The sequence below is a fragment of the Cynocephalus volans genome, chromosome X (genome assembly GCF_027409185.1).
Source record: "Cynocephalus volans isolate mCynVol1 chromosome X, mCynVol1.pri, whole genome shotgun sequence".
In the NCBI taxonomy this organism is placed as follows: domain Eukaryota; kingdom Metazoa; phylum Chordata; class Mammalia; order Dermoptera; family Cynocephalidae; genus Cynocephalus; species Cynocephalus volans.
Window position 1 is genome coordinate 113,037,666 of NC_084478.1, and position 18,911 is coordinate 113,056,576.

The window sequence follows — 18,911 nt, forward strand, 5'->3', positions numbered from 1 at the left end:
GAAAAAGGGTGTGTAAAATTGCAACCAAGAGGGCAGCTAGAAAGCTTTCCTGGGCTGGAATGGATATGAAGACTGTTATCAAAGCTCACATAATGTAGAGACTGTGGTTGTTATGACTGGATTCAGAAGTTTCCCATTTATTCATATGCTGTCTTCCACAACAGTAGGGCCTACAAAATAGTTTAGAGAGTTTTCAGAGTAATCATCTCAGAGTTTAATAACAGAAAGAAAGTGGGTAGTGTAGTAAGACAGGGGAAGCTCATTTCCCCTGAAGCTTGAAAAGCACTACAGAGCAGAAAATGAAACGAAGGTATACAGACTGTTTGATTTGAATCCCAGTGCTGTCAGGTACTAGCTATGTAACTTTAGCCAAGCTACTTAAACTGAGTTTCAATACCTTCCTGTGGGAAATGGTACTGATAGCGCCTATTGAATAGGGCTGTTGTGAAGATTAAATGATTTGTGAAATACACAGAACCTAGCATGTATGTAGTAAGCTCAATAAATGTTGGTTATTACGGCTCTATTTCTGCTGCCACTGCCTTGCTGCAAGTCCTCAACCTGTCCCAGCTGAACTCTCGGGGCTTCTAACTCAGTGCTTCTCAAAGGTTAGTGTGCATAGGCATTGCCCACAGATCTTGTTACCATGATGATTCAGATTGTGCAGACCTGGGGCAGCCCTAGTATTTGTTCCCAGATAAGGCCAATACCACTAGGCTGAGGACCACACCTTAAGTAGCAGGAGTCTGATTGGCATCCCTTTCTTCAGCCTCAAATTCTTTCTCGCCATCTACTCCACTCCCAGGGTGATCATTATAAAATATCAATATCAATCATATCTTAATAAAATACCAGTTGAAGTCATTGCATTTCCTAGTAGTCCCCACAGAGCACTTGGATAGCTCAAGTTCACACTTCTCCTCAGCCAGGTGTTCAAAGTTCTTTGCTTCTGGCCCCACCTTACCTTCCTCGATTGTCTAGATTTCAGTCACACTGTGTTGCTTGCTGGGCAGGCCTTGCACTTTATTTTTGGTTTTTTTGGGTTGTTTTGCATTTTTTATTGTGGCAGTAAAACGTATGTAACATAAAACTTACCATTTTAACCATTTCTTAAGCACACAGTTGAGTGGCATTAAGTACATTCACATTGCTGTGCAGCTATCACCACTGTCTGCCTCCAAATATTTGTTTTTAGCCCACAGTGAAACTACATCCATTAAGCAATAATTGCCCATTTCCTCTTCAACCCCTCCCCCCTCCAGCCCCTGGTAACCACTGTTCTACTTTCTGTCTCATGACACTTTATATAAAAATATTCGTTGAATTTTGGATAAAAAAAATAAAAATCATTGAGGATTACTCTATGCCTGGCCCTAGGTGAGGCACTTTGACGACCATTATTATTCCCAGTTTACAGATGAGGAAACTGAGCCCCAGAGAGGTCAAGTAACTTGCCCAAGTTCACAAACTAGGAAGCAATAAGGACAGTTTATCTCACGGTACCATGATGTTCGACCCTGGTGTCCATTAGGCCCTGTTTTCTGTCTGCAATATCCTTTCCTCTCTATTTACCAATTGAGGGCCTCTGCATCCATTAGCTAATTATCTCAGATGCCATCTTCTGTGAAGCTTGTAGTCCAGCACTGATTACTCCCTTGCCCTCAACCAGGAGATTCATGTAGGTGCTAGTGTTCTTCGCAAGCCTGTGTGCTGCCAGGGTGTGGTGGGGACAGGGGTTGAATTAATTACTGAGCATGGAAGGGTTTTATAGAAGTTCCAGAGACTTAATCGAATAAAACTAGGATTAAGATTTTAGTGGATTGCCAATTTGTTTTCAGGGCCTGCAGAAGTTTTTACTATGCCATAGTATAGAAACTTGAAATATTCTGCCAAAATGTTCAGAGATGTAGAAACCTTTTGCTTCTTTAGTATCCTTATTGTCTCAGGCTGAGAGAACACACCAGACAGAGTTCCCAAAAGGGGGAGGTAAGAAATACACTTTTACATCTGACTGTCTTTGCAGATCTGGGTTTGCTGGGTTTGCTGTTTTGTGTGTGTGTGTGTGTGTGCTTGTGTGTGTTTTCGGAGTAGGATTAACAAGGTAAGAGGTGTTCGGCAACCTTTGGCTGCCCATCAGCATTTTTCCAGTTAGGACTCAGCATTCCCTCATTCATTTATTCATTCACCAAACATTTATTCAGCATGAGTTTTCTGTCAGGCACAGTTTGGGGTGCTGGGGATATAAAAATTGACAAAATTGACCTGACCTATCCTCAGAAGGAGGCACAGAATATACTCCTGTGCTCAGAATGCACCTCAGCTTTGGTCCAGGAAAGTGTGTGTATGTGTGTGGGTGTGTGTGTGTGTGCATGCGTGCACGCATGCTTCTGCAACTGGGTTCATTTCTTTCATTTCTTGGCTTCTCCCACAACCTAGCTCAGGCCTGGGCCTGTGCAGTGAGAGCTTGCTGAAAGGACTAAGGTTAAAGCAAAGCAAAGCCCCTCACTAGGTATACCTCAAGGAACCAGGAAGCCTGATCCTGTTACTGGATCTCTTTACCATTGCCCTTCCTGGCATATTTAGCGTGGTACATGGCATGCATATTACATAATCCAGTCTAGGTTCATTTCCATTCTTGATTTTATTCATTGGACAGTTATGATCCTTTAAAATGGAAGAGTATCTGATGAAATATAGTCTTCTGAGTTGCAATTTTTGAAGAAAGTTTAGATTGAAATTAAATTGGAATATTCCACTGACTTTGAAATATTTATGACATCCACATTTAACATCATTACTGTCTACTTGAGAATTGTACATATTTCATTCTTTCTCACTGATTAAATGCCTTTAATAAACCTTATATGAATAAGAAAAGATAACTTCATTCAAATTGATGAAATATGCCATCATGCATTTTCCCCTACAAACTGAAAAAGAATCAATGTAACCATATTGAGATTTGAAAGGCCTTTTTCCTTTATTTGAACAATTGTTTATAAAAAATGTGTATGTCTCTCTCTATATGTAAAGAGGTGATCCCTGATAATGCACAGCAAATTTTATAACTGCGTATATATGGTGTGATTATCTTCCACAATGGCATTTTAAATAATTTAACGTTTTTACTTTAAAATAATCAAAAATTGTAGCCGGAATAATATCCAAAGATGTATTCATCTCTGCATTCTGCTTTTCTTCAGACCCTGTCTGGTTTTCTTTAAAATTCTATGTAAGCATTTGAAATGATGTTTACGTGAACCAAACACTTTCTGGCCATTACTGCACTGTGAGGCCTCAGGGCTTTCCTTCTTTCTGTCCATCTGGCCGAGCTGACTGACAGCCTGGAGGGAGCAGGATGGACTGATCAGCAGAACACAGTTCTGGCTGCTGCTGAAATGGGACTCAATCTGCTGAATACCTGATTAGGCCTCCCAGTGGCTCCCTGGGATTCTGTCGACCCCACAGAGAGGGCAGTTATTCCTGGGTTCTAGAAGGCTAACTGGTTAACCTCAACCTCTTCAGATGTGGAAGAGTGAAGGTATGTTCTGTCTTTCTTGCTCTCTATCTCTTGGTGAAAGATTGAATATTTTTTATGACTGCACTTGGCATCACCAGAAACTACTGGTGAAGTTTTCAAACTAATTCTTCTCAGTTAGGCCCAGAACTTCCTATCCTTGAATTGGTCTTTTTCCGATACTTTTAATACCCCTGCTCTTTGCCTCCTCAAAATTTATTCCAGCACCTGGATTGCTGTACTTTGCTCTTAGTGAGCCTCTCCCCATCCCCGCCCCAACTTCTTTACTTTGCCAATCTTTACAATATAGTCCAACACTTCAGGTACTTTTTCTGGCCCCTGGTTTTCCTTGGTGCCCAGAAAAACACCAAACAAGGGTCAGCCTGATCATCCCCCTCCTCCATACCTACATGAAGGCTGCTGGGTACTGTTGGAGAAAGTGTCACTTCTTGAAGTACCACTGGAGTCAGGCTCTTCTACTACATGTTGCTCATTACAAGGACATACCATTAGGAGCCGTGATACTCAGACTCTGTACCCAGACCTGGAACACCACCTATTCATGACATGTTAGATTTGTCCAGCTGACCCACTGCATAGAGATGGGTTTCCACATGGTTCTCTCATTCTTGCCACAACAAGGGACACCAAGAAACCTCTCTGTATTGCCAAATTTTTATCCTCATTATCCCCTCTGAGAAAAGTTCATCCTTCTTACAGTCTTTTAAATTTTATAGGGCTATTAATAATCTCTAATTAAAGCTACAATTTAGTGAGTGGCTGCTATGAGCCAGTCATAGTGCTAGCCAGTTTACATACATTAACTTAATTTTCACAAAAACCTTATGTATAGATATTATAACCCTCATTTTACAAATGAGATAATTGAGACTCATAGAGGTAAAAGAGCTCACCAAAACACACACAACTATAAACAGGTAGAGTTGGGATTTGAACCTAGGTCCAATTGATTCCAAAGCCCAGACTCTTTACTGTTCAGCAGTACCGTCCATACCATTTGTGAGAGGAGATTCTTAGTTTTGAATGTCACACATACTAATTATAAAATTTAAAAATGTGAAAATATTTTGTTTAATCACCCATTGTTCCATCAACCAAAGATACCTCTGTGAAAGTTCTGCTTTGTTTCTAGTCCCATTTCCCACACAGCATTTTATTTTTCATTTGCTTTCCTTGTTTTACATGATTGGATTTATGTAGCATATAAAACATTGTAACCTTCTTTTTTAGCGAATATTGTAAAAATTATTCTTCATAATACAGATTCTTCACATACATGCTTTTCAGTGGCATTAGTTTAAAAACACATGAAATATCTCCTGGGGAATGTCATAAATACTGAGAAACTTTCCATAAAATAAGAAAGGTAATCTGGAGAGTGAGTATAAAGGGAGCTTAGACTCAGTCCTGGGCAGATGTTACTCTGCTTCAAACTGAAGAATGCCACAAGTGTAGACATTTCACATGAAGCTGCATTAAGTTTTAACTTTATAAATCCTCAGGTAAAACAGGAAAAGGTGGATAAATACAAGTATTTATCTGAATTTGCAGAGCATTTGTTGGAAAGGTCATCAGCCTGGAGATATGTAAGTAAATTCCTTGAATTACAATGTTATAGTCTTTATTCTGAGAATCTTTCCTAGTCCCCTAGGATTGCATCCAGAGAATCATGACTTTGCTACCTGATGATCCTCGGCCTAGTTTCTCTCCTTCCACTGCTGCTCGTTGTAGGGACTATTTGGCACTGTGAAGTAGTCCCGGGATGGAGAAAGATTTAAAACCCTGGGCCTAGCCTCATAGTAAATGAGTCCTGGAATCATTCTCAGGATGTGTTTCACTTTAATTCTAATTCAGGATTACACCTTCAGTGTCATTTAGTACTGAAATATTTGTACTGGGAGATGATGGCACATGTTATGTGTGCCACCTAGGCCACAGATATGGCTCCTGCATATGTTTCAGGAACATTAGCAACAGGAGACCAGATTTGATCAGCAAGTCACTTGTCTCTAGGGAAGGTTGGAATTACCGTGAATTCTGAGCTGAAAGTCTGATGAAGATAGATTTGGGTCCTGGCCGTTTTGAGACTGAGAGATTGAGATCGAGGATTCTTTTGAGTGTGGACCTTATCTCTCTAAACCCTGATAAACATACAGCATCATAATAGTCACACTGGAAAGTATCTATATAAGTGATTTTCAACTATAGAGAACCAATAATTAATTAACTACAGCTATTCAGTGTGGTTTCTTGTGAACTAAAACATAGATAGATAGACAGATATATGTATGTATATGTGTGTGTGCGTACACGAAGACACACTCACACACATTTTTTCCAGAAAATTAAAGGTGGGTGAGAGCACTCCTCCACAGTCTCTCAAACAGAAGAAATCTTTGCCAGTGTGACCCCCCCTTAACTTTTATTTTATACTTCAGCAATAAAATTTGATGAGACTTTAGATTATTTCCCATTGATTTGGGAAAAAGTACTCAGTTTATAACTGTGCTAGTCTGACAAGTTAATTATTATTTTGCATAGGAAGACTGGCTAATTTTGGCCTGAGAGCTTTTAATTAACCATTCTCCTTTTCAGTCTTTTTAGGTTCTTTCACTGAGATAAGTTTTTGAGTCTGTTTTAGAATGGGTTACTGAGTGGAAAAGGCATAAAGTACATTAGCAGGTAGGTGTTCAAGCCGACCTTGTCCAGTGGGTAAAGAGAGTAGTCAGATATTTAGTGGTGTGTTTTGAGTGTCTGCTTTGTGTAGATCTGGGTGCTGTTGGAGGTATCAAAGACATATACAGCATGGCTCCTGTTTTCAAAGGCCTTGCAAACAAATTTTGTTGCCCCCAGACACAGAAATGGCTGCTTTAAACACACACACACACACACACACACACACACACACACACACACACACACACACACACACACACACACACTCTTCATGGTAGAAACTTCAAAATTCCAATGCCTCTTTTGTCATAAATTAAATTTCAGTTTATGAATGGATCTGTTCCTGCCTTATCTCTTCTGTCTCATTATTCTATACGTATGTCTTGCACCATTATCCATGAGCCTAAATTCTAGAGCTTTAGAATAAGCCTTGATGTCTAGTATGGCACATCCCTTCACATTGTTGTTCTTCAAAATCAGTGTGGATAATTTATGGCTCTTTACACAAAAATCTTATAATTAACTTGTGACTTAGAAAAACAAAGCAAAACAAAAAACCTACTGGGCTTTGGTCAGAATTGTGGATTAGTTGGGGAGCTCTGATAAACTGATCATTTGGGGACTTACACAGATGTGACATATCTTTCCATTGAGTTAGGTCTTTTACATGCCTCATTCATAAAGTCTATTATTTTCTGTTTAATGTTTCTGCACATTTTTGTTAAATTAACTACTAAGCACTCTATAGTATTTTTCTTATGTGACAAAACCTGTAAATGTTTTTAAGAACATGAAATGGGATTTGAATAATTGCAGAGATATAACTTTTCTTGATGGAAATATACAACACCATAAAGATGTATTATGTAATTTTAATAAATTACAATTAGATTATTGAAGTTTTGAGAATAAAAAATAATAATTTTCATACTCAATCAGTTTAAAATATTATCTAATTTCCTTTGGGGGTTTCTTCTTTGACCCAAAAATTATTTTAAAATGCTATTTAATTTCCAGATATTTGTTTTTCCTGATATTTGTTTATTTATTTATTACTGATTTCTAATTTAATTCTGTTGTGGTCAGAGAACATAATCTATGATTTTAATGCTTTAAATTTGGTGAAACTGGCTTTATGGCCCAGCATATGCTAAATCTTAGTGGATGTTCCATATATGATGTCAGATAATGTATGTTCTACGGTTGCCTGGATGTGGGGTTCTGTAAACATAAGTGGGGCAAGTTTGCCAGTAGTGTGGTAAGTCTTCAGTATCCTTACTTATTTTCTGGTTACTTCTTCTATTGATCGTGGAGAGAGGAGTGTTTAACTCCCCAACTCTTAGTTGTGAGTTTGTTTATTTCTTCTTTCAGTTCTGTCAGTTTTTACTTCATTGTAGAGCTTTGTAATTAGACGTATATGTCTTCAGGATTGTTAGGTCTTCATGATTGACTTCTTTTATCATTATGAAATGTCCCTCCTTTTCCTTAGTAATGTTTCTCACCTTGGAGTTTACTTTATCTGATATTAATATAGGCACTCAAGCTTTTTATCATTAGAGCTGTGTAGCATATATGTTTCTATGCTTTTAAACTATCTGTGTCTTTATAATTAAATTGAGTTTCTTGTAGACACTATATAGTTTGGTCTTGCCTTTTTTAATCTAGTCTTGACAATTCCGGACTTTACACTCATGTGTTTAGTCCATTGACAGTTAATATGACTATTCATATGGTTAGGTTTAAGTCTATCACTTGCTGTATGTTTACTGCTTATCCCATTTGGTCTTTGTTCCCTTTGTTTTCCTTGCTTTTAGATTAAATGAGTATTTAATAAGTATTCCATTTTATCTCCTCTTTTGTGTTATAATCTATATCTGTGTCTTTTATTTGTTGCTCTAGGCAGTTTATAGTATACATCTTTAATTTATTACAGTCTGCCATGAACTAATAATGTGCCAGTTCATGTATAATGTAAGAACCTTACAACAGTAGATTTCTATTTTCAACCTCCTGTCCTTTTTGCTATTATTGTTATAGTTTTACTTCAGCATATATTATAAACCCTCTAGTACTTTGCTTTTGTATCATTTATATTTTAAATAAATTAAAGAATAGAAACATTCTTTTATATTTACCTACATATATATTCTTGCCAGTGCTTTTTATTCCTTTGTGTAGATCTGATTTTCCACCTTGAATTGTTTTCCTTCTATCTGAACTACCTCCTTTGACATGTCTAGTAAAGCCGGTATGCTGGCCATGACTTCTTCCACATTTTGTTCACCTGAAAATGTCTTTACTTTACCTTCAGTTTTCTCAAAGGCTTTATTTTTGCTGGATATGGGATTCTAGGTTGATTTCCCATTCCCATGCCCCACCTCCCAGCACACTGAAGGTGTTTAATTGTCTTTTGACTTGAATTGTTCTGATGAGAAGTCAGACAGAGGCTTTTTTTCCCTCCCCTGTATTAAATGTATCTTTTATTTTGTTTGCATTTCAGATTTTCTCTTTATAATTGGTTTCAGCAATTTGTATTTTTCTTTGTGTTTCTTTTCTTGGGTTTACTGAGCTTCTTGAATATATGAGTTTATATTTTTTCATCCAGTATGGTAAAAAAAAATGGCCATTATTTATTCACCTTCAGGGAGTCTAGTTGCATATATTTTAGATTGCTTGATATTATCTCACACTGAGGCTCTGCTCTTTCTTTCAGTCTTTTTTCTCAACTTTGCATCGGTAGAACTCAAATGCCTTCCAGCTATAGGTGAGCTGTGGTTATTACTTAGTTTTGATCTCATAGTATTTGTTCTTTCCCTGGTAGTTGTTCTTTGACTGGTCTTGTACAGTGTCACCTTGCGCAGGCACAGCTTAGTATTCAGCCAAAGATTCAAGAGAATCCATATGCTATATCCATAGCTCTCTTCTTCCAGTACTTCACTGCACAAATTCTAGCCATCTTGGCCTCCTGAACGTTATGTCTGTCTCGTAAACTTAGATCACTCTACTCTGCTTGAGACTCTTCTCTCTGAACCATGATCTGGAAATGCCTCCAGGTAGAAAGCTGGGATTATTGTAGGGTTCATTTCACTTTTACTCTTATCTTGGGGATCACAGGCATGCGCTGCCTGCTGTCCAATGTCTTAAAACAGGTATTTCCTATCATTTGTCCAGTTTCCTAGTTGTTCATAGCAGGGCTATTCGCATATCAGTTATCCTGCGGCTATAGGCAGCGGCCCCCTTAAATTATTGTTGCTACTTTATCTTTAAAAAATATTTTCTAATTTTGGTTGCTGGTATATAGGAACAAAATTGATTTTAAAATATTAATCTTGTATATAGCAACCTTGCTGAACTATTTTATTTTTAATAATTTTTGGAATCTCTTGGACTTTGCATGTGTTCATAAATGAGGACAGTTTTATTTTTCCTTTCTAATATTCAGTTTATTTATTTTTCTTTTTTAATGCATTGGTTAGTACGTTTCACAATTATATTGAGTGTTTTAACAGCCACTTTTTTTTTCCTGAATCTAAAAATTTTCCTTAAAGTTCCACCTTTATATATGATGTTTGAATGTTTTTGGTTGATATCCTTTATCAGGTTAAGGAAGATCCTGTTTATTCCTAGTTAAGAATATTTTCAAAAATAATATGTGTGTTTTAATTACATCAAATATGTTTTTCTGCATGTACTTAGCTGATCACATGTGTTTTTCTTTTTATCTGATATGTTGAATTACGTTTTTTGCTAGTGTGCAGTTATCTTGGTATTTCTGAGGTTAACCACTAGTTTTTAATGCTCTGCTGGTTTGGGTTTGCTAATTTTATTTAGGATTTTTGCACCTGGTCATAAATAAAAATTGGCTTAGAAAAGTTTTTCTCATGCTACCCTTTTCTAGTTTGGTATAAAGAATATGCTAACATAATAAAAGAAATTGGGTGGGTGGCTTCTCTTTTTATCTGTTTTCTGGCACAGTTTGTAAGACATATGAGATACCTCTTCTTTAAATGTTTGGAAGCATCCATGTATGAAACCAGCAGACTATTTTATTAATATTTGGATAGGATATCTTTGGGATAGGTTTTTCACTACTGGAGTGATTTCCTTAAATTTATAGGATTTGTTCCTCTTTTTTTTTTTTTTTTTTTTTTGGATTCTTAAACAGGTTTGGATCAAATACGTTTTTCTAGGTGGTATTCCATTTTGTCTCTGTTTTCAAATTCATGGGCATAAAGTTGATCATATTGCTCTTTACCATGTTTTATTTATAGGCAGGTATTTTCATTACAAAATGTGTCTTCTCCCTTATTTCTTGATTAATCTTGTATAACAATGTTTTATTTCACTAGTTCATTTCTGGAAAAAAAAACAGTTTTTTGATCTGTTTTATTGTATCTTTATTTTATAGTGCATTATTTTCTGGTTTTATCTTTATTATCTCATTGCTTCTTCTTTCTTTAGCTTTACTCTTATTTTTACAATTTATTTTGCTGACTGCTTAGCTCGTTCATTTTCATTTCTTTCCGATAAGCACTTATGGATATAAATTCTTTAGTATTGCTTTAACTACATCTTAGAGATTCGATATGTAGTATTCTTATAATACTTCAGTTCTGAATATTTTCTACTCTTCAGAGCTATTTAGGAAGTTTTATTGCTGTTGTTGCTTTAAATGTGCAAATCTGTAGGGTTCTACATTACGTTTTTCTTTCTATTTCTTATTTAATTGCTTTAGGGCCAGAGAATATGGTCTGTATGACAGTATTCTTTGATATTTGTTAATCTTTTTTTATGGTGCAGAGTGTCCTAGCTGTTTTTTGTGTTCTGAAATTTCACTATGATTCTGTCTTTTAATATTTTAAAGTATAATCATTTTATAATGGTTTTCGGATATTTCAATGATTTGAAATTCTTGGAGGGGTCTCATACTGCTGTGATGTGTGTGTGTGTGTGTGTCCCTTATATGGGGTATTTGGTGAATTATTTCCTTATGCATTTTCTAATTTTGAATGGTGAGCTCATCTTCAGCAGTGTCATATCTATGGAAATTCTGTGGAATCTGGTTTTAGAGAGTATCTCTCCTGATTGGGTTTGTCTTTGCTTCTCCTGAAACCCCAATGTTGATTCAGTTTAGTGGCAGTTTTTTTCCCCCACCCAGAGAATATGCTGATAGAGACAAGCTCCCAGTTTTCTTCCTTTGTTGGTGAAAGGATTGTTTTCAATGAGATGTTAGCCACTGGGAGTCGTGGCTATAGTAGGGAGTAGGTGGTAGGTTATAGTTCCAATTCCCTGCCTGGGTTGTACTTTGCCCAAGAGGGCATTAACACCAAAGCTCCTCTGTGGTGTACCGATGTGCCCACCACCCCCACAGCTGCACAGGTTTAGGTTTTGTTTTCAGTCTTTCCAGTGTTTGACTCCCTGAGCTTTCCCTTACTTTGAGAGCATTTAAAAAATATTTACCATATTTTAAGCATTTCTTCTTAACACATATGTATTTGAATGTATTCTACCTTGAGGCTTTGGTCTTGAGGTGATATGGGAGTCTAATTTTACATTTCAAAGCAGAGGGCTCTGGTGATTGTAGGCCCATAGTTTAATATGCCCAGGATTTCTGTGACATCATCAGTAAATGCAGATTTTGTCTCTTGTGGCATGTACATGCTAGCTGTAAAGCTTTCAACCTGCATTTTTGTCTTTGTTTTCTTAAACGTTCTTGAAGTTACTGAAAGCTAAATGAATTTAAGGGTATGGAATTAAACCTACAACTACTGGACTTTTTAATTAAGTCGTGTAACTACACAAAATGTTTTTGTAACTTTTACAAACACATTCATTTGTAATGTTATCGTCAAAAGTATTCATTGGAGATTACACAATAAAGCAAGTCTTCAACATCTACATGTGAGAGGATTATTGGTACTTAATGAAATTTTATCTTTAAAAGAAGTAGGTACCTTTCCTTGAGGGAAAGGTGTCATTCAGTGGAGAATTTTGATTAGTCTTCTCACTGTACTGTGATTCAACATAGACTGATTTTTTAGTAAAACGTCGCTCTACTTTGATTTCAGAATTGTTTGTTACCCCCACTGAACAATGGATGAGGATGAGAGAGAAGAGAGGAGGTATGAATTCATCATTGACTTACATTTCTGTCAAAGTCCTCGCCCCCATCCTCTGTACCCATTTCACATGTAGAAAAGTCCTACTTTCTCAGGGAAGCCTGACATCGGGAAATTTGGTCTCCCCAGTGGGTTTTTCATTACCCCAAACCCAACCCTTTTATAATTCCTAACACGTTACCTATGTACCTGACAGCCCCCCTCATCAAACTGGGTCCTCCACGCCTCGCAGTGCCCGCCCAGGGCTGAAGCTAATAAATGGTTGTTAAATAACTGACGGGTATACATACCCTGATGTGTTTCCAAGCCTGTTTTGTAGGCTTGGCTTGGCTACACCTTAAATTCATTTACTTTTGAGAAGATAAACTAACTTATTTTTCCATGTCCAACACCTAAAATAAATTCAAGTGCATTGTTCAAACAGTTTCTGTCAAAAATTTCAGGATGATCTGTGGTTTTTAATGGTAAAAAAAGTCTCAATTAGCATTTTATTGCTCAGCCTTCTCTGAGAAGCAGCATTGGCTTTGAGAAATCCTCTTGAGTAATTATAGATCACTTAGAAAAAAGCATTGAAATAAACACTTTTTTAAGTTTTTTTTATTGATACATAATTGATTATGCATATTTGGGGGTTTTAAACAGGTAAGTATGTGATGGAACAAAGACCCTCCATTAAATTCAGATTAATTTGGACTTAATTTGTTTTGTGTAATTCTTAGGGTACTGTGCCAGTCACTGTTCTGGGCTTTGCTCTGGAATACATGGAGACAGATATGGTCCCTCCCGTCAAAGGCCTCATGGTCTAAGGGAGATGATGTTGGCTTTCTTTTCCATGTTTTAATAGCAGTAGTTATTGTTGTTTATGGGTAGTCATGGGCCTGGTTTTACCCTAATATCGACATTAATATCTCCTTTTCTGTCTTCTTATTTTTCCCTTCTATTCCACCATCTTAATTCCCAGCCCCACCCTTGCTGTTTGTAATCCTGACTGTTTTTTGTCATTTAGGGATAAACTTCATAAATCCAAAAGGGCAAAGAAGGACAGGTTCAGAACGTTATTTCCAGAACTGAATGCAAGGCTGAAAACTCATGGTTATCTTCTAAAAGGAGACAAATCTAGAAGATGGAAGCACACCACTGCCCTCTCAAAGAAGAAGAAAGGTATGATTTGTACGATCGGCTGCATCTGTATAGCTTTTGGAGTAGCCACACTGAAAATTAGCTGTGGATGGGATAGCTGGATTCTTCACTTTACCGTAAACATTCTTTGAGAGGGATTAATGATTAGAGGATCTCTTGTAGTGCCTTTTAAGATACAGATATTTTATTTCTCCAATCGCCATTTGTTTATGGTTGATGCTTAAAATGTTATTGAGATTCATGCAAAAGTGAACAAGGAAATGAAAATTAAATTAAATGAGAAGTATATGTGGGAAAATAATGCAGATTTCTCTATCTTAGGCACTTAAAGGCGTACAGTAAATGTTGCTAAGGGAAACATGGCCCTGAGGCTTTAAAATAGTATCTATACCATTAAGTAGGTTTGACTGAAAACATCGGAGTGGGTCATGCCCATAAACATATAATCATGAAGTAATAATCTCTTAACTTAAGAAGTATTTTCTGGACCCCAGGGTGTGTGCCCCCCTTCACAGCAAACTTATAGAAATTATTTTATGGGTCCTGTTTCCACTTCCTCACATCCCATTCTTTCCTCAACCCACTTTGTTGAGACTATAGCTCCTCCCACTCCACGACAACTACTTTTGTCAGAAGGATCAGCAACCTCGACACTGCTGACCTCTTTGCTCCTTTAATTTTCCTCATCTTTCTTGATGTTTCAAAAACATTGCACAGGTGACCACTCCCTCTTTCCTGAAACATTTTTCTCTCAGCTTCCAGGACAACACGCCCCTAGCTCATTGGACTCTCATTCTTTGTATTTTCTGCTATCTCTTCCTCCCCTTTCAACTTCTAAACATTGGTGTGCCCCAGGGCTCAGTTCTTGGACTTTTTCTCTTCTGTATCTAAATTCATTTCCCAGGTAATTGTATCCAGTCCCTTGATTTGCTATCTGGATGTCAATGACCTCCACTTTTTAAATCTATCTCCAGCCCTGACCTCCTTCCTGAGCTACATGCTTGAGAATCATATCCATTGTTAAATCAGCAGGAGAGTTTCCTATGTGACTTCTTTCCCTATGTGTCTAATAGGAATGTTACCATGGCCATAAACTCTCAATGCCCCCTCTACCCCATTGCCTCTTGCATCCTCATCCCTGGTTTTTCCCATATCAGTAACTGGTAACCACTAGTCATTCTAACAGCTGCTGAAGCTAAAAATCTTCAAGTCGTTCTTGTTTCCGCTACTTCTCTCACCACCTCATACACTCCATCAGTAAATCTTTCTGGCTTCTACCTCTGAAATATATCTCAAATCCATTCACTCATTACCATTTATATAGCATTGATGCACCACCCTAATTCAGGCCTCCATCATCTCTTACTTTCTTTTTCTTTATTGACAAATAAAATCTGTATATATTTATTGTGTATGACACGGTGTTTTGATAAGTGTATACATTGTGGAATGGCTCAATCAAGTTAATTAACATATGCATTACCTCACATACTTACGTTTTGTGTGTGGTGAGACCACTTAAAATCCACTCTCTTAGCAAATTTCAAGTATACAATATATTGCCATTAACTGTAGTCACCATGATGTACAATAGATCTCTTGAACTTTTTCCTTCTGTCTAACTGAAATTTTGTATCCTTTGACCAACTTCTCTCCACTCCACTTTGTTTCTTACTTTTGAAGGAACTTCCCAGCTAGACTCTCTGCTTCCACCTTTGCTCTCTGCTTTATTCTGTTTTCCACAAACAGTCATAGTGATCTTTTAAAAACCTACCTTGTTGCTCTCCTGCTTGAAGCAGTTCATGTTTCACTCAGAATAAAATACCAACTCCTTACCACATAACCTATATGACCTGGCCCTCCCTATCTCTCAGACTTCCTTTCCTAACACTCTGCCCCTTGGGCATCCCACTGGCAGCCACTCTGGCCTCGTTTTTTTTTCTTTGAATGGGCAAAATTCTTTTCTGCTTCACTTCACACTCACTGCTTTCTCTGCCTGAGATGCTTTGCTCCTATGTCTTCATATGGTTGCCTTCTTGTCATTCAGATCTTAGTTCGGATGTTGCCTTCTGGGTAAGGCTTTCCTTGATCACACAGTCTCAATTATTGTACTTGTAGATCTATTAAACTATCTGTTCCATTGTTTATGTGCTGATGATCTGTCTACCCTGCCCCACCAGTTTGTAATATATAAAAGGACAGTCACCTAACTTGTCTTGTTCATACTGTATCCTGAGCCTCTAAAACAGAGTCTGACACATAGCAAAAGCTCTACAAATATTTGTTAAATAAATGATGAATAAATGAGGTTCAGTTTAACGGCAATTACTGAGTCCCTACTGTGACTTTAATAACATGCTAGACACTGGAGATATAATGAAGAATTTGATATGGTGCACACTCTACAGGCAAAACAAGGACAAGTTCACTAGTACAAAGGATAGATAGAAAAGCCCTTTAAGATTTATTGATAAAATACCTTGGTTTTGCTTTCTTGGTAATATATGGACTTTCCTGTCTTTTTTATTTCTTTGGAAGAAGTATAGGAGATAAAAGTAACTAGGTGGAACTGAAAGGTGATGGGGAAATTAACTCAAAAATTGACTACAGGAGAGTGTCCTATGGTTATTTACTGAGATTGAGGATCTGGGTTCAGAATTGAGTTTTCAATCTGGGACACTAATCAGGGGCCCTGCTCTTGCAGCAGTTGTGCAATTGGCCTGATAACTTACATATTTTCATACTTTCCTTCCAGTTGCACATCCTCTTCTCATTCCCTCTTTACTTGAGGGTTCTAGAGCTCTTATGTTCATGTGTGACTTCCCTATTACCCAAATCTACTCATATAAAGGATCTGACACTCATCTCACTAAGAAACCAATAGCTGCTATCAGTTATCCTTGTCAGGAGATTTTACGTTTTTTAATAGAGATCAAAGTTGTATGCGATGTGTCTCTCATTTTTCTGCCAGGAGAAGTAACTATCATTTATTGACATGAAGCATTAAAATCACTTGAGAATGGTGGGCTGTGTTAGCAAAGTCCCTTGGATAGTGAAGTCCGTGGGGTTGGAGGAAGTGGAGAGAATCAGATGTTGGTAGCAAAGGCTGTGAGTGAGCACAGGAGCAGAAACAGTACTCTTTGGGAAAACCAGAAAACCTTGAAGAATGGGATAATAAGAATGAGAGATAAAATAGTGCAGCAGCTTTGAAAAGATATGAGATAAAGCTTAAAGATATTCTAGTTAAGGGCCCTCACTCAAAACTTAATTAGTTGAAGTTAACAAGTGGAATTCCATATTTTAGCCAGGGATTGGAGGTCTGGGTCTGCCTGTGGCCCTCGACCTTACCTGGAATACTATGATTACTGGGTTTCGTTAGAACTCAAGAGAATGAAAAAAATGAAAATTGAAAATAATAAAGCTGTTGGACAGGTCCTGATGTGTGGAGTAGAAATTGAGTTAGATGATCTTCCAGGTCTTTTTTCAATTGGAAACACTTCTATATTTATGATCGTTCATAAGCAATTACTTAGTTTACATCAGGTTCTTCATTAGCATTTAGCATTTTCCCACGGGAGTTTTTTCTATAAAATGAATTATAACTTTAAAAAATGTAGTATCCATAGCTAATCACCTTAATGTGACACTTTTCCATCCTTTTTTCCTTCTCCTAAAAAGGTAAAGTCAGTTTGGGAGGCTCTCGGGAGAAACCAAGTTGGGTTCCATCATTTAAAACCTATGAAGATTTCAATCAAATGATGATGCAGGTAAGAGGGCATTTGCTTTTTAATTACTTCATAGGTAGAATACATGCAATAGAAGATAATGAATAGCGTTTTTCAAGGTGTAGCTAAAAACTGTATGTATCAGAATCACTTAGAGAGCTTGATAAAAATACAGATTCCTGAGCCCCAACTTAAACCATCTGAATCAAAAACTCAAACCTGGTAGGACCAGAAGTCTTCATTTCTCACAGGCTCCCAAGATGCTTTTCACGCCACTGAGTTTTGAGAACCATTGACCTTAAGTGACAACAAATATAAACAAGTCTTTGCATAGGTTAATGGCAAGTTAAGTCATTATCTGGCAGACTCATTCAACATAGATTGTTAGACTCTAATGAATAGGCCTTCAAGTTTTATTTTTTTCTCTCAAGGACATGAGGTGTTTGTGGTTTCTCTCTCTAAGCAAACTGGTTAGGTTCACAGAGGTCAAAGGCCACAAACTGTACCCTGAAGAACCATAGTCCTTTGAGTCAAACGGATAGAGATACAAATTTTGCCTTTGTCACTTACTTCTTGGATGTCTTGAGTGAGTTACTGTCTCTGAGACTTGATTTATTTCTCTTTAAAATGGGTAAAAACTATCTCTATTTCACTAAGTTGTTAAGAGAATAAAGTAAAGTGAACATGTGTAAAAGTTCTAGTGCAGTCTTTGGAACATATTAGATGTTCAGAAATTATGAGCTCAGGCCCTTTTCCCCATTGGTACTGGTGACCACCCAGTGGTCATAATAGGGTCTGAGAAAGGAATTGTGTGGGTGAATCTTTTCAAACCCATCCCAATGCTAAGAGCAAAATTCCACTGACTGTTGATGAGTGGAATCATTTTTGAATATTCTCTACTGAAAGGACAAGTCGAGACCAGTTGACGATCCACCAGAGAGAGCTCGTTTATTAGGCGGCACACACACATATAAATAGAGCTTTTAGGGAAGGCTGATTGGCTTAAAATACAATCCCTACTTAGCATACCGCATGGGGCTTGGGGTGAGCTGATTGGTGTGCGATTCGCGCTGGCGGGAAGGAGAGTACGGAAGAGAAGGGCAACCAGTGCCATGATGGGGTGTGGCCGAGAAGGACTTATGTGATCAGGGTGTGATCCCTTGGGGCATTTGGGTTCTTACATTCCTCGGTGTGATCCCTTGGGGCATTTGGGTTCTTACATCTACTTCATCTTTCTTCCTTTGAAGCAGTAGACTCTCTAAGGTTTATTAAAGAGATTTTGCCTTAGGGATCATATACACAAAGATTTAGTATAAAGAGGCCTTAAAATGTGCTATATGAAATCCTGTTACTAATTTTATGAAACCAGACGATGATAATATTCTCTCTTCATTAGTTATTAGATGGCTTTATGATTGTCCTGAACACAGATGGAGTGATAATTTTTGTGGCTCAAAATGTCTCTTCAATTCTTGGCCTTTTCCCAGTAAGTACTTCCAGCTTTTGGTAAAGTGGATCATTCTGGTTTGCTGTTTATGGGCTCATTATTTATTTTCAGGAGCATATAACTCATCAGAGAATACATTCTCAATGTTTTCAAACTGTGCCCCTGTTTTACTGTCATCTTCATTGGCGTCAGTTTTAAATCTATAAAAACAAATTCTGATATGGGGTAATAAAACATGTTTTTTTGTGTGTGTGCATGGTTTAAAA